The sequence below is a fragment of the Bemisia tabaci genome, chromosome 5 (assembly GCF_918797505.1).
Source record: "Bemisia tabaci chromosome 5, PGI_BMITA_v3".
Taxonomy (NCBI): Eukaryota; Metazoa; Arthropoda; class Insecta; order Hemiptera; family Aleyrodidae; genus Bemisia; species Bemisia tabaci.
In genome coordinates, this window is record NC_092797.1 from 39277988 (window position 1) to 39302219 (window position 24232).

The 24232-nt window shown below is 39.6% G+C and overlaps 1 long non-coding RNA gene across 1 annotated transcript in view; it reads left to right on the forward strand.

Annotated features, from left to right (window-relative positions):
* LOC140224643 (uncharacterized) overlaps positions 1 to 23201 on the forward strand; it is a 45264-nt gene extending 22063 nt beyond the window's left edge. Inside the window, exon 3 of the long non-coding RNA XR_011899911.1 lies at positions 20824 to 23201. This is a non-coding gene — a long non-coding RNA (uncharacterized lncRNA). The remainder of the gene's footprint in view (positions 1 to 20823) is intronic.
* The last annotated feature ends 1031 nt before the right edge of the window (positions 23202 to 24232 follow it).

Consider the following 24232-nt stretch of genomic DNA (forward strand, 5'->3'; position numbering starts at 1 on the left):
GATCACTGCTCGGACATCACTGACCTCCCTTGGTTTCCAACTTACAAGGGGTGTCAGGATGACCAAACACATCAAAGCAGCTTGTGAAAAAGCTAGAAAAGTAGCAACCCATTTCAGACCTCTATTACCGAATCTCCACGGTCCATCATTCATAAGAAGGAAAATAATGATCCAAGCTATAATGTCAATAATCTTCTACGGAGTGATAGTCTGGGCCCAAGATTGTAATCTGAAAAAGAATAAAGAAGAAATAAGAAAAACACTAAGACCACTCAAACTAGCATTATGTAGTGCATATCGAACAACATCAGACTTCGCCTTAAACATAATCTCAGGTATACCATCAGAAACCATTCTTATCCAGGAAAGAATAAGCAAATACATGAAAGAAGATCCAACAGAAATACATAAAGACAAGATGACAAGATGGAACTTAGAATGGTCAAAATCTCCAAATAAATGGATAAAAAGAGTCATACCAGAACTACACAACTGGATAAATAGAAGACATGGTCACCCAGATTTTTATCTAACGCAATTTCTCTCTAGTCACGGCGCATATGCTTATTATTTACATAGATTCAAGAAACGAAAAGACCCATATTGTCCATATTGCAAAAAAGACGGATTAGAAGTAAAAGACACACCCGAACACACATTTTTTATCTGTAACAACGTAAAACAAATGAAAGAAGATCTAGAAAAAACAATCAACACACCAACATTAACTCCGGACAATATAATCCCAACCATGCTGGATTCAAGAAGAAAATGGACTCTTATACATGCATACATCAAGAACATTCTACAAGGAAAACAACACGCACTCAATGACGAAAAAGAAGACGATAACTGCCAACCCACCTCCTCTCCCGAAGACATGCCACCCCAAGGCGATTCCGGGACAAACAAAAACACCTAAAGCAAAAAGAAGACAGAGGATCTTCATGAAACCAATTAGACATTAAGTAATTATCAATAAGCTTCAATGGGACAATGGGAGGAATTAATCATAATTGTATATAGGACTCTTTAAATAATTAGAATGTAACCTTAGGCCTTCAGGTGATACCCTGTCAAGTATCATTCCACCTTGTCATTCAATAAATAAAAATATTTGTTTAAAAAAAAAAAAAAAAAAAATTAATTGTGGTAATACCCCGATTAATTGTGGTAGTACCCCAATGAATTGTGGTAGTATCCCGATAAATTAGGTTTTTAACCCAAATGTGCGGTACTACCCCAACTTGAGTTGCGGTGTTACCAAAATTAATTGGAAATGTCCATATCATCCCACAAATTAGGGTAGTACCACAATTTTAGGGGATAATCCCCGACGCTTTTTTTTCCGTAATTAACTGTGACATTATATGGGTTTTTATAATAAACATATATTTACTAATTACATATTCGAAGTTTTATGCTCTTGCACTTATTTTTTGATTATACACAGGTGCTTAAGAGTTTCCAGATCTAGTCCTTCAAAAACTTCTGTTTTTTCATCTCAAACTGAGAATGCATCTTGTGTTGTTCATTTTATAATTTTTGACCGCTAAAAATATATGTTTAATTGTCAAAAAAAAAAAAAAAAAAAAAAAAAAAAAAAAAAAAAAAAAAATAAGCAAACGGCGCCCTATTTGCACCTCAGCACTATAATAGATATAATTAAAATCGGCGATCGGCGTATGGACGATTAGGGTCGGTTTACCCTCGCTACGATTCAATTTTTCCATTCTAAAGCCAGTGACAGTATGGCCCTTATCGAAGACTTGATTTGGCCACACTAAAGGTGAGAAACTACCATCAGCGAGAGACAAAAAACACAATCATCCAGGGGTCTGAAAAATGAACAAAAGGCAGATAAAACAAAAGGACGGCTAAATGAGTCAACAAGAGAGATTACTCCCTTGTCAGTCGAATTCTGGATCAAGCGTGACTTCAAAGGGATGGGTCCTCAACCTTTTGAGCATCGGGGTGACTCCCTCCAATCCTTTTACGAGGGCCCTGGTGTCGAGAATGGTCAAGACCGGCCACGGACAGGACGCAGCCAGATGCCACCTCGGAGAGTTCGAAAGAAACGTTTGCATGTACAGCCGGTTGCGCCCGCTCCCGCTGTAAATTATGATCGAACTTGGGCCTGAAAACGCTTGAACAAAAGCGGAGAAAGAATGAATTCCGAGAAAACGACAAAATGAAGAGGATGAGCCCGTCTGTGAAAGTCCCTGCCGACAAAAACAAGCATTGTAATACAAGATGAACCCGGAAGAGATTGGTGTCTTTACACACCAGGAGTTAATCGATGGCAACAGGAGTTTAAGATACATCTTATTGACCGATCGGAATTGACATTTTAAAATTTAAATTTATCACAAAACAGCATCCGTAATCCGGTGGTCCACTTACAATGGTTAATGCAATCGAGGGCTTTTTCGTTGTAAGGACGTATGAGGCGTCCAATGTTGCTAAGATTGTGCAACGTAGCTCTCAAAGCTCAAATAACCTGTCCAAAAGCTCTGCCATCAGTTTTTCATTAAGTCTGCTGCAAACTTTCCCACACTATTGTGTGAAAGTAATTCGTCTATGAATGAATTTTATCCGCTGCAAATGCAATGAAAAATTGCTCAATCTTAGCAGCGTTATACAAGCTTCATACGCTGTTTTACCGAGGAAATCCTCATTTGGCATCTAACTTAGCGGTTGTTGGTTTAGATTTCGACTAGGAAACCAAAATTGAGCTGAAGTCCAAAATGAGATGAAAATATGAAAAAAAAAAAAAAAAAAAAACTTGTAATTGAAAATGAAATTCTGAGTTCAGAATCCAGAGTCAGAATCAGTCTGACAACACTTTACATAGCGTATCATTATCTCGTGGTTTACTCACTTGTACGGAAAACCAAATGACGTAACGCCTTGAGACTTTCTGTGAATTTTACCTGGATGATCAAACATTTTAGCATTATATTAAGTCAGAAATTCAGAATGTTTATATAGTGTTCTTTTAAAAAAATGAGATTTGAGAGAAAATAAGGAAACTTATAATGCAGTTAAGTAGGCTAATTCTGTTAAGCTTGTCCAATTGATATTACTGGGATTTGTAGCTATCCCTGCGAGGATAAGGCTGGTAGTCACCCACAATCTAGCCGATGCTACTTTAGGACCAGGGACTGATTATCGAAGTTTATAGACGAAGCTATAGACAAATACATTTTATTGTCAAATTTAATCAAATACTATGTGCTATAGACAAGACAGACGGAAGGAAATGGGGCGATTTTATTAGTGGAGGCAAATCAGTGCAATAGACTCACGAGGTAAATATTAGACTAACTAACGGCAACCCGCGAGGGACCCCATCATTATCCTTCTCAGACTGAACCACCCATTTCAACCAATAAGCGTGCTCCATTTCCCCTTCGTCTTATTTGTCTATAGCTGTCTCTGTCAATTTCAATAATCATTCCGCAGGCACAGACTCGATTCGCTTTCCGTGCGCGGCACGTTCTGACCCCACGCGCGGCGCGAGCGACGAATCAAGTTTTCCCGAAAGCTCTCGGCGGCTGTTGGTCAAGCTTTTGCGGTTACATAACAGGCAGAGCTTTGAGGTTACTGTAACAAGTCCGCATGGAGACAAAGCTATGATCCGTGGATCGTGGAGTGAATGCCTCGGGTGGGCGGGAGGGGGAAGGAAGGATAAGCGGTGGCGGTGGGCAGCGCTGCCATTCTCGGCCCGGTCCCCCGCTCTACCTTCCTCGGGAAGAACGCCGTATGTGCCACCAGACGTTGCCATATTCTCCTCAATAAACAGCAAATTTAGCTGGAAAATAGTCAATATTTTCCCTCAAATCTTTCAAACAATTTTGTGCGCAATTTAATTTAAAATATATGAAAATTTCAAATGAAAATGTGCGCAACTGTGCTCAAAAATACAGATTTTATTTTGGGAAATTTGGCAACTTTGGAGGGTTCTTACGGCGTTCTTCCTTAGCGGTGGAGGGTCCGCGTTTCGGGGCTCGGCGGGCAACGCCGCGTGTGAAAGTGAATTGTGAAGGCCGCGGATTTGCCGCGGCAGCAGTGCAGCACTCCGCGCCGGGTTGCCAAGATGTGCATATTTCGTTTGAGCTATACTGAGAGTCAAGACAATGCGAATCCATTTCTGATTATTGGTTAACCGGATTTTAGGCCTTCACAGTGTCACAAACGGGAATAAAGATTACATTTTCACCGATTGCAAAGATTATAATCTGGAATGGACCGAGGAATTTCGGGTTCGACAAGGAACAAACGGAATGAGGGAAGGAACGAAGAAAGGAATTCGAGAATGGGCCGATCAAAGATTACGAAAACCGTTCAATTTGTGTAATCTTTATTCCCGTTTGTGACTCCATGAGGGGTGTTGTCTTGACTCTCAGTATAAAGGGACTCTGGGCTATACCAGGAAAAATGTTGATTTTTCGGGCAATCTGGCAAAAAAGACTCGGCGTGGCGCCCGGGACTCGCGAGTGGAGCGCGAGAATTTCGACCTTGGTCCTCTAACCGCTTGGTCCGCTCTCTCGCTTTATCTCGCGCTAAATCCGAGCCGCGGCGAAGCGCACCTTGGAAAAATCAGGTGGGAGCATCCAGTTTTTGGGCAGCTCATAGACGAGTAGCGCTGGGGCGGCGCCGCTGCAAGGCCTGAGATGAACCAGCAAGGATCAGCCGTGGGCTTGCCAACGCGGACTCGAATTATGCACTTAGTGAATCGCATTGGGATCGGTAGGTGCGTTTTTTGACGTGTGGACTGTGGACGTACATAAATCGCCTGAATTTGGCGAGAAAGGGATATTCTATCGAAAATGGGATTTTCAGACATTGATATCGATGGCTAAAAAGCGGTACTACGTATCTCTGTGGCGGTGTTTCAAAATTTCCGCTCCCATTTCATTTTTTTTTGAAGAAAAACAAGTGCATTGCATAACTTTTAAGTTATTCGGAATGTGCTTCACTAACACGGAGGAAAAATTAAGGAAGTTTACAAGAAATTACTTTGACTAGTTTCCCAATGAAAAATGAAGAAAAAAGAAAAAAACAAGGCCGGAGATATAAGCAACGGAGATATGCGGTTTCTCACTTTGGCCATCGATATATCGACCATATCGATCGATCATCGATATCTCATTCGATACCAACAGATTGGGCTTTTGGCAAATTTTGGTCTTTTTACAAATTTGGGATGGTACATTTTCCGGTTCCTTTGCGATATTTTAGATTTTAAATCGTAGTATCAGTAATCGTGGTATCAGGATATCGATGACCAAAGTGCAAAAGCACGTATCCCCGTTTGCGACGTAGCAGACCTCCTGTCATACTAACTTTTTCTTTAGAAAACTGCTCAACTTGATTTCTTGAAAACTTCCTTGATTTTTCCCCTCTTCTGGCAGAATATTCCGTATGAATTTCAAACTTTAAAGTTGGTCTGTTCCTCTGCGAAAAAAAAACAAAGTAGGGGCAAAAATTTTGAAACATTGCAATGAAGGAACGTGGTGCCGCCCTGTGGCCATTGTTTTCTGAGTTACAGCTGCTTTATCCATGCTTCTTGGATCATGCTTCATAGTTATCCGAGAAAGTAACTGAAGAGCGCAAGAAAAACCAAAACGCCTTCAATTTATCAGACGCAACACGGACATCCTCGGAGTGGTAATAGTTGTATCAGAATAAACTGAGTCACAGCTTTGCCAAGCCTGAGCAAGAGGCATTGCCTCTTGGTGATTATTTAAGACAGTAACTGAAGAGCGCAGGAAAAAACAAAACGCCTTCAATTTATCAGACGCAACGCGGACGTCCTCGGAGTGGTAATAGTTGTATCAGAATAAACTGAGTAACAGCCTCATCGCCCATGCCTCTTGGTGATTATTTAAGACAGTAACTGAAGAGCGTAGGAAAAACCAAGACGCCTTCAATTTTGTTATCTAAAAACTTGTTCCCTGTTTTAAGGCCTTTATTAATACAACGAGGACGTTTTATCGGCGGAAAAACTGCAAAAACGCCTTTCTCTTTATGGCCTAATACCTCTGGTCCCATTTTATTTTATGAAAAGGAAAACAAAACAACTCCATAACTTGAAATTTTTACAGAATATTCTTCACGGAGATTGGAAAAAATCCAGGTAGTTCTCGAGAAATGTCATTGAGTAATTGAGTATGGTTTTCCCTCTAGAAAATAAATTATGACAGGAAGGCTGCAAGGTGAGTTACGCGTTTTTACAGTTTCATTGTCGATATTGAATGAGAGTTTAATTATATCAACGTCAGGCGGTACACACTAAACTTGTCTAGAAGTGGACATGCGAGCTTAAAAGCACACGCTTCGATAGGAGAAAAACTTCATGGCTATTCTGGAGGAGAGAAAACGAGAAGAAGACGATTCAGCTTTTCTAAGCGAGTATTTAAATATACACTGCCGAGATAAAAATTAGGTCGTGCTTGATCAAGATAAATACTTACAAATAGAATCAAGGTAGATCTTAAGGTTACGTGAATAATCAAGAGAAGTGTTGAGATTCCTCGCGACTCATTCTTGCATCACTTGCATACTTCTTTTTCCTTCTCCGTTTATGTAATTGTTTTTTCTTCCCCTCTTACGGACGTTACTGTAGCAGATTCAATGATGCGATAAAGAAAATTTCAATGTCAAGCCTGATCCCGATGCTCTGAAAGTCATAGAGAATAGACGAATTCATTTCAAGTGCTAACGAAGTTTCGGTCGAATTGGGTGTAATGCGTCCCCGCGAGTTCAGACGTTGACTCGTAAAGAGTACCATAGGAAAAAGAAAAACTTGTTTTCTTAACACCAAGTTTACTGAAAAAGTTGCTACTATACTGTTTCTTTCCCCTCTTTTCCACTTTTTCTTCTCCAACTTCCTCAGGGTGAAAGATTAAGCGATAGTGCAGAATCCGCAATGTCATTTCTAGGGATACTAATAATCCTTTTTCAATTTGACCATACCTAATAGAAGGACCATGTCATGCTCATTGATAATTCTTGTAATTGTCCTTCTCCTCTTTAACGGAATCGCTATATTTTACTAAGTTGTTCAAGTTGCAAAGTTTACGTGTGTAATTAATTTTTTAACAAAAAAACTAACTAGTACAACTAGCTGATATTTTTTAAAAAAATTATTTTTGTATACGCGAAAAAAAAGTAAGCATTTCAAGAAAAACTGTAGCTGATTCTTCTCCTATTCGTAGGCAAATGAAATATTCCAGACAATCTGGAGCCAAATACTTTGGATCACCCTGGGTCTTAGAGAAGGTTTGAAATGACAAATAATTATGAAAATGACATTTTCGAAGTCAAAATGGATATTTTTAAGATATCACACTCTCAACATCCGAGGCGATATCGATCGCTTTTGAAATGCAACGAAAGAATGTTCGCCGAGCTGTTAAAGCTCTATGAACCAACCTATACGTTAAAAAATTTCCTCGTATGAATCCAATTTTTTCAAAATGAAAAATTTCTCATGTTTCGTTCTTTGAGCTCGCATTTTAGTTTTCCTACTCTCGGTTGAGATTCTGCGACTAAGTTTATCCGCGGTTCAAATTACCCACGATTATTTAGTACCCCGCGATGTCTCCAATGCGGATAATCTGCGGTACTGGACTTGTTTTTTAACTTCGAAGAGGAATAGTGGATGATTTTGATACTGAAAAACCTCCGGTTAAATAGAAAGATTTCATGTAACATTTTTATCGAGGGTCCACTAAAAGCGTTTTGATTGTATTATTGCTTTAAACGCACGATTTTTGGTTTGGATGGCTATTCAAGACACTTGAGAAGTTTGCAACTTGCGTCTCACCTCGAAGTCTCAGGTTTAATTTGTGAGCGTCCTCTGCAATGATTTCAGTGAGGCTGATAACTTTGCGCTTCCAGGGTGAACGCGATCGTAAAAGAGACATTGTCATAGGAACACTCCTCGCTTTGGGTACGGTTCCATTCTATGATTTCCGCCGAAGCAAACAGCAAGTACCTATATTTCACATTACAAGGTACAGAGATCTTAATCTTTCTCCTTTTTTTTTGGCTCTGCAGCTGCCCTTTTGAGGTCAAGACTATAAACTTTCATTGAAAAACCTCCTTTATTTTTCCTTCACTAAAATTCCACATTTGATGTTCCGAGCTTGCGTCCACAGTTTTGAATTTTTTCTCGCTTTGGATAAATGCTGTATTTGGGTCTATAAAAATTACGAAACACGCCTTGCTCGATCCTGTGTCCTCTCTGCCCCCCGAAGTTAAAAAATAAACGACATTTCTCCTCTTCTTCTTCTCCTCCTCCTCCTCCTCCTCCGTTTTTTGAGGGAACTCCTTTTAGAATAAGAAAAATTTCGGGTTCTAGATAAATCATTGAGATATGTTTATATGACACATCCCACTCAATCCATCATATCCGATTCATTTGGTTAAAAATTAATATTTCAGGCTTTTTAATTAGCGCATTGTTGTCGATGCTGCTATAAAATTATGATTTTAAGGTTTGTGTTGGAGGGCTATGAAGAATTTATTAAATTAATCTTTTGCAACTTGCCAACAATTAAATTTTTATCTGCAAAATGACATGCTTATCTATCATAAGATCTTTTTCCACCTTACTAAAATATACCGATCACACTTAGCAACGTAATGTAAATATATTTAATAAAATAATTTTGAAGAATTTAGTTTAGAATTCAGTTAGATATTACCAGAATGCGAATATACTCTGCCCAAGAGATGTCTTTGGTGCATTTGGAAAATGGATGAGGCTATTCGTCGGTACGGTACCGACGGATAAATGGCTATTCGTCGGTACCGTACCGATGAATAAATGGCTATTCGTCGGTACCGTACCGATGAATAAATGGCTATTCGTCGGTACCGCATCGGCGACATTAAGTAATAAAAATGTGTTGTCAAGCCTTGGTCCGAATGGACAAGCAAACGCCATTCTATGGTGCTCTGTTGTAATTACACGGAGATACTAAGTGCTACAAATGTACAACTATTGTCAGTTCATGGTAGCTGCTCCACGGCTTGCGAATCTTCAGTATCTGTCGCTGCCCCAACTAACAACGATCATAGTGCAGAGAGCTATTCCACCACCAGCGAATCTTCGGTTTCTGTTGCTGCCCCAACTAACAACGATCATAGTGCAGAGAGCTATTCCACCACTAGCGAATCTTCGGTTTCTGTTGCTGCTCCATCTGACGAAAATGTCAGTGCAGAGAGCTTCACGAAGCTAAAATTTAAGAGTAAAGTCATTTCACGAGGGCGACCTAAACTGCCAGCAAGACAACTTTGTTCCTTTAATCGCACCGTTGCCGACCGACAATCTGTGGAAAATCCCCCCGAAAAACGAAAACGAAAGAAAACACCTGCAAATGAAACTAAAGGCCCCACCACCCGAAAAAAGAAGCGTTCTTGATGATTCTTTTCACAGAGTAGCACATTTCAGTATTATGATGATTCATTTGACAGTGAAGTACTTTTCAGTAATATGATTATTTATTTGACAGAGTAGTACATTTCAGTATTATGTGAGAGTATTAAATACATAAATTAAATTTGGAGAATATTTCTTTACAACTCGTGTTGGGTTTTTTTTTCATCTTTCACCCAATTTTTAGCTCTTAACTTCCACCAAAATATTATTAAGAAATCATATCTTTAATATAATTTACGTACTTAAATCAAAGTACGGTACCGACGAATAGCTATTTATTCATCGGTACGGTACCGACGAATAGCCATTTATCCGTCGGTACCGTACCGACGAATAGCCACTTCGTTGGAAAATTGAAGGCGTTTTGGTCTTTCCTGCGCTCTTCAGTTACTGTCTTAATTAATCACCAAGAGGTATGGGCGATGAGGCTGTTACTCAGTTTATTCTGATACAACTATTACCACTCCGAGGATGTCCGCGTTGCGTCTGATGAATTGAAGGCGTTTTAGTTTTTCCTGCGCTCTTCAGTTACTGTCTTAAATAATCACCAAGAGGTATGGGCGATGAGGCTGTTACTCAGTTTATTCTGATACAACTATTACCACTCCGAGGATGTCCGCGTTGCGTCTGATAAATTGCAGGCGTTTTGGTTTTAGATAACAACAATAATTGAATCGTTTGGATTGTAAATATAGTATGTCTTTTTTTTTTTTTTTTTTTTTTTTTTTAAAGGGGGAGGGAAAAAACCATCTCGTTTCTATGAAACACTTTCAAATTTTAATCCTGTTGCATGACGGGAATCAACGAAACTTTACCTATAGGAGTATCCCTGAATATTTGCAACCATGTTTAACGTCACGCGAGTATGACGAGTTATGAATCCATGACACGTGTCAAAACTTTTTAAAATCTTATTTTCGTAAGTGCCCATAAACTTGACATACAAACAGACTTTATGCAGACAGATTTTAAATTAAGTACATTTTTTCTTCTTTTTTTGAGTTTTACGTGAACCTTACGACAGACGTGTATGCACACATTTTCCCTTTTTTTCGGTCAAGAAGGAAAGTCAGAGCATCGGTAAGGTTTCCTCAAGATAATATCTCTTACTCAATCACCTGTTTAATCCTCAAGTCGAAGGACACAAAAATGTGTTGTGACGCTTCCCATTGTCCCATATTTTCCACAGTTTCCTTTTCTTTCACTGGTATTTTCCTCTAGTGCAACAAGGTGATTTTTTCGCAGTAATACACAATTCCAAAACGTGCGAGCATTCTATAATGATAGATTTATGGTAAATGAAGGAACACTCTAGTTATAAGAGATCTGAACCGGAATAAACGACAGAAACAATTTGTAAAAGGTCCAACAGTAAAAATTTTGCATATATGGCACCGACACACAGCAGCACAATCGTAAAAGCATTCATTTTTATGAGCATCCATGCAAACGCGTCCAAAATGTGCTTACAAAAGATAACGAGTTTTGGTCATGATACATGTTTAATGTATCAAGTTGACGTTAAAAATTCTGTCACCTGCAAGGTTTAGAGTTGGATCAACATGCATGAACTGAGAGAATACATTTTCCGAGAAAAGTGGGTCAGATATTCCGAAATGGCTTATTTCTGTTTTACTTCAGAATGAACTCAATCGAATACATTTCATACGTTGGTGATTAAATATGATTTAACAGATTCTAATGTAGTCGATTATGTAAAATCATGCATCTCTCCGAATGAGCGAGTTACGGCATTCATTAGGACTTTCAGATGAATGCAGCGAGAACAAAGGAGCAGTCAAATTTGATTCAAACCACCGGATTCCTTCCTTTCTAAGTGCAATATTGCAATTAAAAAAACAAATTAATGCGATTGAAGGTTTAAATATAATAAGACGCATTCCTGCAGATGTCTCCATTTGGTTTTACTATAGTGAACCTGTAGTTTTGATCCAAAAATTTCAATGACGAATCGTATAAAGTTTGAATATATTGTGTTCAATGCACCATTATTCTTACCAACAAGGAGATAGGAAGGAAGCGCACCAATTGAATTCTTGACCTACATTTAGTTAGATGGTTCACTTTGTCCCTCATAAAGCTAACCCCAATACCAATATTTTGTCACTTATTTTGCATTACTTTTTCGTATGGCAGTCAAAATAGTGGCATTAGCGCTCCAGGGAAGCGGTAAGCATAAATTCTAATATTTAGGGAATTTTACGCGTATTCTAGGTATACAGAGGACAAAAAATGGACCCTCTTTGTGAGGAACAAGATTCAAGTCAATTTGTTTTCTTTTTATTAATATTCTTATATTCTCAACAAAATCCGTTCTAATTCTATTCCTGCGAAACCTTTTGCTCCCAGTTATCAAAATGTGGTTAGGTGTCAAAAACTTAACAAAAACACACAACAAATGGGAAGAAAACATAAAAGCACTCCGCACACACCACACAAGGGGTCATTTATGATACGTAACGCTTCAGGATTGAGGGTGACCGAAGCCTGCGTTAAGGGGTACTTAATAGGACAGGAGGTCCCTGAAGGCTGGGTTACGCAACGTTCGTATGGGCACTTAACGCCGATCGTTTCGAAATTTTGTGAATCAGAAAACGGTAATTTTTGGGGAAGGTTGCATTGAGATTTACGTAATTTTTAAAGGAAATGCCGACTTGTGTTACAAGGAGGAAAGGAGAGAATAGTAATATACGATTGCCAGCGTTACGTATTTTACTGACGGCCCGTCGGCTTCCGCGAGTATTCAGCCTAATCGCAGGGGGAAAAATATTTAGGAGCAGTTCTGAGCTTAAATATTCGTACACTAACTTATGATGAACATTTAATGTTGAGAATATAATTTTGAAAGTTCATAAATGTGTTGAACTTTACTTCTAAACAAACTTATTTTCTTCGGTTCGTTCTTGATACGGTTCGGTTTCTTTCTATCAACTAGGCCCAACTTGACAATATCTTGCAATAGGGATGACTACTATATTTCGCTCTACCTCATTTTGAAAACAGTGTGTGCGCCGACAGTTTACGTGTGCAGATGAGCGCTTTTACAGACGAGTCGAAATAGCAGTTCCTCATTGCAAAATGAAGTCCAGTTGACGAGAGGTCAATATTCGCGTGAATAACAAATGCAAAACCACTTGACACACAGGACAGAATCTTTTCCTCCAGCGCTACCGACCACCGATTCAGACAGCATCGTGCCGGTTAAATTTAGGTTGGTCCGCTTTTCTCCTTGCAAACGCCGTCTAATAAATTTGCATGTTCTCGTAGCGCAGCTACCGAACGCGATCAACCGGCCGACGGTTATTAAAAATTCGACATAATCGATGCATTTGTGTCAAATTTTTAAATTATTGAAATCACGTCCGAATTGGCGTCTAATCGAGGAATGAAAATTTGCATTCACGAGAAGAATATTAATGCAGCCCGACGCTGGCCCCCGTAGAAATGGATCCGTTCGGAAAAGCGGAATAAATTTTCCGGAGAAAATTAATTTTCTCCAGCGGTTTGCGTCATAGCACAAAATGTAACGGGGTGATTAGGTTCATCATTGAAAGATTATTGTAATGACGTGGGTTCGTTGCGTGTTGGTTGGACTAATTCAATGTTCATTGAATGTTTCAACAGTCAATGTTATAAGTTCAATGCATGGATTGGGAGATTGTGGGCCCACCTAGAAACCCGAAAATTCATTGGGCCCTCACCAATGCCTCCGCGAATAATGATTCTAAGCAATTTTGATCGGATTATTGCTAACAAACACTGAAAAAAAACGCATTGGATCTAGAGTCCAGACTCTTGAAAACATGGACAAGAAAAAATACTCTTGATTTAATCGGATTTTTGCTTGAATCAAAACGAAATCCGCTTAAAATAAGAGGCTCGGTTCTTGATTTAAGCTAGATTCTGATTGAATCAAGGGTACTTTTTCTTGTCGATGTTTTTAAGAGTCTGGATTCTAGATCCAATGTGTTTTTTTCCAGTGAATGTAAAAAAAAAAAAGAAAAATCAGTGTGCCATAAAAATACGACAATAAATCGAATCAATAGAGATGGAGCCACGAGAACTTCAACTTATTGATAGCTTGTTGACGAAAAGCGGGTAAAAATCATTCAAGTTTTCTGAATTGACCTATATTTTGTAGGTTGGAAAAACATTAATCTAAAGCTTTTGTCCGTTCTCTTTTGTGCGGGAAATTTTGATCAGAAAAAATTATTTTAAACTATGATTCTGTCTAGCCGTGTGACAATTATAAAAATGAATATAAAGGATTCATCAGTTAAGTTATTGTGAGTACATGCGCTACCTCTGTTACATGAAGTAACCTCTTCACCCCGCGTTAAAGTCACCCATCGCACCAGGGAAGAACTGGATACGGTGCGAGCTTCACACGTAACATGCAACATTTTGTTACTCTTTGTTATATCCGGTTGAGAGCCTAATACCCGATTCCCTTGTTATTCATCCACAATTTATACTGCAGTTTTTTCTCTTGTTTTGAGATGGAATGCGGTTTTTCATCATATAAATAAAATATCCCATAATTATCGGTGAAAGAGAAGGGGATATGACGGCAGTATTCCTCAAGGTGACTGACTTCATTATTTTCTTCGATTTTCCGTACTCTGGTCGACTTGATATTTTATTTACTTTCACATTCCACACTTTCCTGCGTCCTTTTACTTCCTGAAATCGATTAAATGACCGTATAAGTTTGCAACAATTTACTTTTTTTTCATTCTTTCTTTCCTTTATTTGAGCAATTTTTTCTGAAAATAATGGAAGACACACACATAAGTCGCTCGTATGGCGCACTCTTACGCTCTGTGACACCCAAATGCCCTATGAGCCGATCTCCCTAAAGGTCGTCAGCAGGGGTGGTTTAGCCAGGGGTAAGATGCTTCAGCACCCCGGAAATTCTGCCAAGTGGGTCAGAGGGCGCCGGCAGAAATCCTCTAGGGACCCTCAAAACTTGAAAACCCTACTTAAAGGAAGACTTTAGGTTAGTCAGGGGGGAGGGCACCCCTGAAAATGTATCAGCACCCCAAGGAATTGTCGAGCCAAACCAACACTGCTTGTTGGGCAACCGGGAAAGTTCATCCCTTCATCGACGTTCGACGCCTAGCCGCCATCCCTTCATCGACGTTCGACGCCTTGCCGCCATCCCTTCACGACGTTCGACACCTTGCCGTCATCCCTCATCCTTCATGGGACGTCCCTGTCGTTTTCTTCCAAAGGGCACCCAATCCAAAACTTGGGTAACCTCTTCACGGATTCCCTCTCTTGAAGCTGGTAGAGCCCCACCAGGCCACCAATCCCCTTTGGTAGGATGTTTTCAGTGTCCCTCAGCCCCCCTCAATTTGGTGCCCCTCTGCCCCCCGCACACCCACGAAAAGATTCCTAGCTCCGTCCATGATCGAATCGTGTTGCCACCATGGCCGATGATATCATGCAACGTAATCTTGAACCCCATTGATTTTTCTCATTGAAATGCTCTCAGTACCTCTCAGGCCCCTTTCGTATGGTGCTATTCTACCACCCCCACTATGTTTACTAGTGATGATTACCATGCTTGTTTCTTGTAGACATCATGGCCGGTGATATTGTGCCAAACCTAATCTTGAACCCCATTGATCGGATTTCTCCCAGTGCCTCTCAGGCTCCTCTCGATATGGTGCTATTTTACCGCCTCTTGCCACCTCCCCCCTCTTAGCGATGAAAATGTTTACTCGTTCCGCCCATGATTGTTTCTTGTTGCCACCATAGCCGATGATATTATGCTACCTAATCTTGAACCCCCTTCATCGCATTCCTCTCAGGCCCCTCTCGATATAGTGCTATTCTGCCACCCCCCCCTCTCCCCCCTCCCACCCGTGAAAATGCGTCTGCTAGTTCCGCCCATGATTGTTTCTTGTAAACACCATGGTATGGTTGATGATATCCTGCTACGTAATCTCATTTTCAGCGTGTGAACTTGGCAAACGGCTCGGAGCGCTAGATGCGCCACCGGTGGGAGTAGGACGCCGAATTACAGCACAAGACACTCGAACAGCGTCGTCGTTGGCGTCGTCGTCGTCGGCGGGAATCCAGAAAACGAGCGTGACCTCCAGCGGGGCAGCGCTAACTAAGTCACCTCGCGGGCGCGTCATGTCGCCGAGATGAAAGTCCCGGCCTGGGAAAAAGAGTGAAAAAGCAGGTTAATTTGAGTAACGAGCTCCGAATCATCGGACTGCAAATTGTGTCATTTAAGCCGTCGACATGTGAGCGGCGCGGCCAAGTTGCAGCAGGTTTCCCCGCGTCGCGCGGCGTCGGGACGCGCGCGACGCGGCGTTTCTTAAGCTCATGCGGTTGACCTTGGGTTCGTTGCAACATTTCTCCAAGGTTCGACGCATACACGCGCGCTCGAGCCGACCGCTCCCGAACGTGTGCCCGCGCTCCTCTCGTAACCGGAGCCGCCTGCATTTTCCTCCTCGGCAACCTCCTCAGTCCTCCTTCTCCGCTTAGAAAGGCTCCCCGGAGCTTTAAAAGGACTCGCAATTTGCGGCACGGCATATCCACCGGCCTTACTCGCATGCCTCCGGGGAGCTTCTTTCGATCGGGCAGCTTGCTTGTTTTTCCCACCGTCGTGGATGAGAAATAACCGGGGGCGGCCCCGAGCCCGGGGTCGCAACGCGCCTCAACCCCGATGTGGCCTCTAAAGGCAGCCCTCAGAAGGTATTGGAAGATTTTGGGTAAACACTGGAAAAAAAACACATTGGATCTAGAATCCAGACTCTTAAAAACATCAACAAGAAAAATGACTCTTGATTCAATCGGATTTTTGCTTAAATCAAGAACCGAGCCTTTTACTTTGAGCGGATTTCCTTTTGATCTGAGCAAAAATCTGATTGAATCAAGAGTATTTTTTCTTGTCGATGTTTTCAAGAGTCTGGACTCTAGATCCAATGTGTTTTTTCTGCAGTGTAACTTGATGGAATTGAACTAAGGGGTCATCCCTAAATTACGTAACTCTCTAGAGGGAGGGGGTAGATCAGAGCGTTACGCTATTTTGTTTTTAACTGTTGAAGGATAGGGACATACGTCACAAAATCGTTACAAGGGGGAGTGGGAGTAGGTTAAAAATGCCGAAAAAGTGCGTTACGTAATTGGACGGTCCCTCAGACGTTACCATATTCATATATCAATAGTAATGTCATATCAGCACATGGGTGAGCAATCATGTGATAGCTTCTATCGGGATGGGCGAAAAAACCCCTCCATACGCCAAAACTTCTTCAATTGTTGAGTTAAAATTTCCCGATTTGGATTTTAGTTCCAATCATCGAGGCGGTAAACTTTTGGAAGGGTCACAACCCTCCGTCATCCTTGGGAGAGGCCAGGGAAGGTTATTTTCCCCCAAAATATAATATTTTTTAAATGGAGATGACACACTTGTGACACGCGTATCAAGCGCTTCTTTTGCGCATCTAGGTAGATCTCGCCGTTTAGGTCATAAAGCCGCTTTTCTGACGTAAGGGTGTATCTCTATTCCTATCTGAGCTCTGGAAAGCGAAGAGCGAGAGCGGCAATATGATCGGTATGACTTCTTTCTTTCTGGCGTACTTCTTCAAAATATTGGCGCGGTACTTTAGGGGGGCTTGTTTCCTGTTTAACACACCAAATTCATGGTGTTCAATCAAAAATCAAAAAGAGAAAAATATAAGTCACTTCCATAGTATATTTAGGAGTTTTGCAAGGGTAAATGAATTGTCACCTAACCCTAGTAAAAATAAAAACATCATCAATAATGATCATCAGAGGTATGAAAAGATCTTTTACAGCGTATCCAGATTCAGATGAGGTCACCTCTTTTTCCTTCGCTTGGAATTCACGAGTTAGGATAATTGAGAGCTCCCAGGTAAATATATTGCAACGAACTGCATCACGACTTGGAGCCGATGTCTTAATGATCATTGAAGACCTTTTCGCACCTTTGAAGATCATTTGAACATCACGATGATGCTGTATTTTTATGAGGGACGCGAACAGCAAATTTGCTCCTCCCTGCCCGGTGAAAAGGCATAGAAAGGAGGTTCAGGGTAATGATTCAATGTGTGAAAAAATGCAAGCAAAACACGAGAACCTGTCAAACAGTTAATGAATACAAGAAGCGCGAGGAATTTAGGCGCCGTAATCACAAGTGAGCCCTTCATGTGACCCTCACGACAGGCTTGTCTTCATTTGACGGCATGGATTATTATTATTTAAGTTGTATCTCAAGGAGCTTTTAAAGAAGGAAGCGTACCTTTTTTATATAAAAGATCAAAATTTTCAATCTATAAACTCGTCAGAGAGAATGAAAATTTTTGTAAGAATAATCAATCAATTTTTATGACAACGAACTTTTCAGGTGGCGGCATTTTTTAAAAGAGAGGATTGAAGGTTCCTTCGCTAACAAAATTTTTGCCCTTTCGATAAGTAATAACCTACAGTTTTAAAACTGTGGATTGTTGGCTGGGTGCATGCAAGAAGAGGAGGGGGTGGGAAGGTTAAACTCTGTGAAGTTTTGCTTCATTTTCCTCCTTATTGTCAAAAAAACTCGAGAGGAATTATGATATTCATTTTGAATGATGTAATTTCGTTTTCTTTTCCTTACTGCACTTCTTTCAGAACACAATCAGGCTTTATTGATTTTTTACACCAAAAAATCAGATTGTAAGACGATACTATGAGCCACGAATACATTATAAAAAATATCCCTATTCTTATCTTTTCGTGCTCACTGTGATAGTTAAACAGATCGAAAGCTAAGCACTCCTCTAACTTTTTTCCTCTGTATGAAAACTCTTAAAGATTATAAACCAAAAACAGCTTAACTACATAAGTTAAGTTGTTGTCCATTTTCCTCACATGTCTCGTTTTTTTACAGGAAAATTAAGTAACATTCGAGCTTTAATTTTGTGAGTACATTCTGCATAAGTAATGGAAAAGTCAAGAAAAATTTCAGGGTGTTGTGATATATATTATTATCATACGGTCTTTCATACCACAACAAGAAGTCAAACAACGTGGAATGCAGTTATGTGTATTCTGCTTAAATCCATCCATATGAAATAAAGAAAAACGAACACTTTTTGTCACGCTTCTGGGCCGGATTAAGGGGATGACCACATGGGCCACGGCCAATGGCGGCAAAATGTAGGGGGCTGCAAATTTTGCAATCTTTTTGAATGTAGGTTTCAAAAAAAAGAGAGGAAAAAATTGGTTTAAGAAAATAAATTACAAACGAGAAAAGACGACAAAATCTCTCATTTCCTCAGAGTAAAAGTATAGTATTTTCTAATTTGTAGTCTCTCGGTGATACAAGAGACAACACCTTCAATCAGTCGAGTTCAGAGAGAAAAAAAAACACGCAATTTGACCTGGAACGGAGCAGCGCGGCGTTCAGCATGAACGCTTAGCGCCTACAAGACTGCATGAATACTTCACGCATTGCGTCAAACACACTGCGGTCAGCAGCAGTCGGCTGGAAACGCATAGTGCCTGCAAGACTGGATGAATACTTCACGCATTGCGCCAACACAGTGCGGTCGGTCGGCGCGGCGGTGGAAGTTAAAATTTTTAACCACATTTATGTTTGTTCTTTCATAATTTTTTCGTTCGTTTTTTTATAAATGGAAGGCCTTGTCAAAACAGGGATGCACTGGAAAAAAAAAACACATCGGACCTAGAGTCCAGACTCTTGAAAACATTGACAAGAAAAATACTCTTGATTCAATCGGATTTTTGCTTGAATCAAAACGAAATCCACTTAAATTAAGAGGCTTGGTTCTTCATTTAAGCTTAAATCTGATTGAATCAAGAGAGCTTTTTTTTGTCAATGTTTTTAAGAGTCTGGACTCTAGATCCAATGTGTTTTTTTTTTTCAGTGTAGGTTTACGGAAGTGAACTTTTGTTAGTGTTGACAGGGCTTTCACAAAAAATGTACCCAACACGAGTAAACGCGTCTCATACACCCCTACCCCACTGGCACGTTCACTTGATGGTTTTTGTAGATCGTAATCGACGGATCACATGGGTGAGATTATATTGATATCGATTGGTTCAATACGTTACCACAGCCTCAGAAGTCAATTTATAAATTTGAGGTAACGGGTCTTATGTGATTGAATTTTTACTTTCTGGCAATGAAAAGTGAAATGGTTGGGAATTTTCTCATTTTCAGCTTTTCCAAATTAAATCCGAAAATTTTTGTTTGAGGTTATGTTCTATTATTTTGAACCAAACGATACATCGAACCACTGTCGAATACGACCTATTGATGTTTCAAAACAAATGAGAAGGGGGCGGAAAAATACGGGCGGCCCATGGGCGGCAAGTAGGTAAATCCGGCCCTGTCACGCTTCTTACTTTTATATGTTCATAGTTTTCAAGAGTCAAATTTTTAATAACATCGATTTTTGTCACACTTTTCAATCATTATATTAATAATTTTTGAGAGCTTTATTTGTTGACATTTTTGTCAAACGTGTTCTATAAACATAAACATTTTTCCTGCTTTTGATTTAAAAAAAAAGCATAGTTTTTATGAGTCACATTGGAAAACAAAGGGTATGTAAAAGCAGCCCGAAACGGAAACGACAATCGAAAACACAGGAAAAAGCGGAAACAAGGCTAAAATATACAAAATATAAAGGCAGGACGTTTCGGTACCTTACGGCACCATTATCAACGGCAAAAAGAAGTAAAAATAAAAAAGAAATTAAAATAAAAACCAGCACACGGCGTTACATCGTGAAATTGGTAAATGAGACTGCGATGAGTCACATTGTTTCTATAGTTTGAAAACGAGTTTTTATAGCTCAAACATTCTACAGTTAAATTATCTTAATTTCATTCAGTTATTGAACTTCATGATAGCATGTAGCCGATACTCAACTTCTGTAATATGTAAGTTTCAATTTCCACAAGCGTGCAGCTTCATCAAAAACCACGATTGTATCGCAATTTCCTCTCTCAAAGTTCGAAAGCTAATATTAAAATACGGAAATTCTCCTTCCGTGTTGTTGTTTACGGGTTTGTTTTTGAGTTCTCAGGGTGGACTGAAGCTTTAATAAATTAGTATTTGGTGGCATGTTTCAGCTTCTCCGTTGAAGAATTCCTTGACATTTTAGATAAATCATACGTCCTATTGCGGATCGGCTTCGCGCCTGTTTCTCATTCATGTCATGACTTGAAAGTCCTCTCATGGCTATCTTGTTCCAAATATTGAAGTTGTTTCCCGTCTTCTTTACCCAGTTCGTAGTTTTCTCTCTTCTTCATCTCTCTTCCTCGTCCTTGCTTCATCGCCCGTGTTTTCTTTTCCGTTTCAGGTATTCAAATCCCTCCTTCAGTAAACAACTCGCAGAAAGGATTGTTTTGCTCAGAATCCACGAGGTGTGATGGTTTATTGCACGTTGCCAATTTTCTTGAAAAAAATGAAGGGTTGACATTAGGTAAAGGAAAATGAGAAATGTAAGTTTCAGTTGACTCGAAATTATAACTTATATTACAATTTTTAGAACAAGCACCTCCTCCTGAAGTTTCCAAACTGAAAATTCAAACCAACTCTTCGGTAAACTATGTGAGTAATTTGTTTACATTGATTATACTTTGCATCTAATTAATCTAAAATCTAAACAATCACTACCAGGGGTTGCAAAGATTGTTCATGATGTTACTCGCTGTAAAGAACCCTAAATGCTTTCACTTTCTGGACTTTTAATTGAAAAACGTTTTCTTTGATCTTACAATATTAGGACAGAATCTCTTATTATAGGAGTATGGGTTCTCGATATACCTAGGAGAGAAACAACAACGATCTTAGTTGTACTTGATGATGCTTGCCAGGTTCTGAATTTACTCTCAAATCGTAAAACTTTATTTTGCTTGATTTATATAAAGCTTCAGAGAGAAGTAAAAAAAAAAAATTACATAAATTAGATTCAACTAGAACAATGGTAATTATCGAGGGAATATTTATAGATATGGTAGATTATTTTTATATTTTCTTTGGAAGAAAACTCAATGATGTTTATAGGTGCTTACAGAAAAAAATAATAGCAACTTTGACATGCCATTACACACATGCTACCCTGAACAAAGGCTACAAGCTTAATTGCATTTCAAGGAGTCTCAGTGTTACATTGGGCACACATGTACCGACCCAATATTGAGACATTAATACAAAATCAGCAATCAGGATGATATCATCATTGCGGGTGATTGTATAACCGTAATGCAGTTGACATTCATGAACAGAGAGGTGAACCCGAGTCTTCACCATACAAGGAAGCAAATCAATTGCCAGGCATCATTGCCGTGAGAGGAATTATCGATTGTTATGGGTAATAATTGTGGGATGCCTTATGATGAAACTGGGGTTCAGAAAGAGAAGGGACGGTTCGAAAAGGAACGATCGACGACTCAACGCGGAACGGATGAAATAATACTTGTGACAGGTTCATGCGATTTTATACGGGAGATACGAAGATATTTGATTATCTTGAGGAAATGCTAAGGATGTGAAATCAATGACTTAGCGGTAGGAGTGTTTAATCTCATAAAATTATGATAACATGGTATTTTGAAGGCTGAAGCAAGGGAATGTGAAACCTCATTGAGACTTTCAAAATTGTAAATAACGTTCTATTTTATTGAAATAAAACCAACTAGATATCTTTTCGAAATTTTCAGTAAATAATTTGAATGATTGAAGACAATTCAGAAGCAGCTACGAGGAAAACTGTCAATTTTTTTAAGAATAAAAAAGGAACATACGCGGCGATTTCGTCATAATTGGAGACACTCATTTCCTTACTTTAGCTATTCATATTATGTCTCAAGCAAATTATAATCATCGCAAGCATTAACTGATAAATAAGAAGAAGAAGAAGAAGAAAGAAAAAAGAAAAATTCAATGAAACAAAAATCACTCGCTCATACAGCCAACTGGAGTTGGTCTGTTTGAATTCATAGTATCTGGTGTTTCACCCGTAGTAAAATCAGTAACCTAAGCAGGTGTCCCTTATTCTGTCGAGGGCGCCTTCAATGATCGTAATGGTAATTTGAGCGGCTTGGGAGCACGATTAGCTGCGTGGAATAGTTTTGCCGCCTCTGCGGCAAACAAAAAATAAATAAATAAACAAAAAAGTATACGCAAAATACAAGCGAAAAAAAATATAAATTGCCTTTTTTACTCTCGCTTGGCCCCTATGTGTTTGCAGTGTAGATTTGCGGAAAAACATGTGAATATTTTTCTTCCAATATTTCGGAAATATTTTTTCGCAATTAAATCTAAAATACTCGAGTACTTGAAAATTTCTAGGAAAAATATTCACAGCTCTCCTTAACAATAAATTGATAATGTTATCGTTAAAATTTCGAAAAGTCTAAATACTGATATGACGTTTTCTCCTTTACACAGTAGAATAGACAAGCCGAGAGTAGGCATACTCTTTGACTCGCGGAGACAATACTCGAGGTAAAGCGTTGGTAATGTTCATTTAGATAATCATGAACCAATTAAATTGTTGACATTTTTAGAATAAACACCATAAATTAGAATGCCTTTCACGCACTAATCTGTGCGGAATCTGTGTTGGATGGAATCCATTGCGCGGTCGGGGCCGGGACTGGCCGACCATTAGGCAAAAACGACGTGCGAACATTCAAATGTTGCCAAATTTCCCCCGATGAATATCTAAACTCATGTAACTTATAAATATTTTTCCCTGAAAATTTCAGATATTCTAGTTTTAAGTGTGGGTAAAATTCTCCAAAAAACAAAAAAATTGAAATAAAAATATTCCTAATTTTTTGGGCAAATTCGTAATCTATGATGAGAAATTTGGCAACGCCTGAACGGTCATAAGTCGTTTTTTCTCAGTACGGCGGAGTGGGCAAGTGAACGACTGGTCGGTGAAGTGAGCAGACGGTCGGCGCAAGCGCAGGCGGCGGTCGGGTGGCACGACGAAGTGAAAGGCAACAAAAATTGGAACAAAGTACACCACCGTGCTACGGAAAAAGGCCGTATGAGCCTTCCAACATTGCCAAACTTCCCTCGATAAAATATGAAATCATAGGTAAACTTGTAAATATTTCTCCTCTCATTTTTCGAAGAATTTTATTCGCAATTCGATCTGGGGCATTTATGAATTTCAAACAAAAATATTCATAATTTCGAGTAAAATTAAATATTTTATCAGGAGGGAACTTGGCAACGTCTGAATGTTCTTACAGGGTTTTTTCTGAGCTCGGCAGTACACCACCACCAGGGCTCAATGCTCATTGCCCCAGTGAAGGGCTAGGGACTTGGAGTCCTCTCATGGATTCGCAAATGCAATGAGCAATTCCAACGAGTCATGTATAATTACGGCACTCACGGCTTCCAGCTGATCTATGCTCCTTGCTCGCACTGTCGATTCGTTTCAATTTAGCCCGCTTTATCCGAAATTAGAATTGCGGCGCCTTTTCGGTTTCGGGATTATATTTTTAAATTTTTTGAATCATTAAGACCCAAAATCAGCCGTTCCATTTTAAACAGTTGAGGCCAGACTGTATTGAAGGTCCATGTACGGATGATGAGAACATACTTCTTTTGTTTTTCAGACTTGGTGGGACAATTTTTTTTTGTAAAACAAAAAATATCTCCTGAGAAACGGTCCCCATGTAGTTTCTGAGGGGTATACCTCTAAATCGACCTTAAGCGACTTAAGTGCAGAATAGTATGTCCGGTGAGGT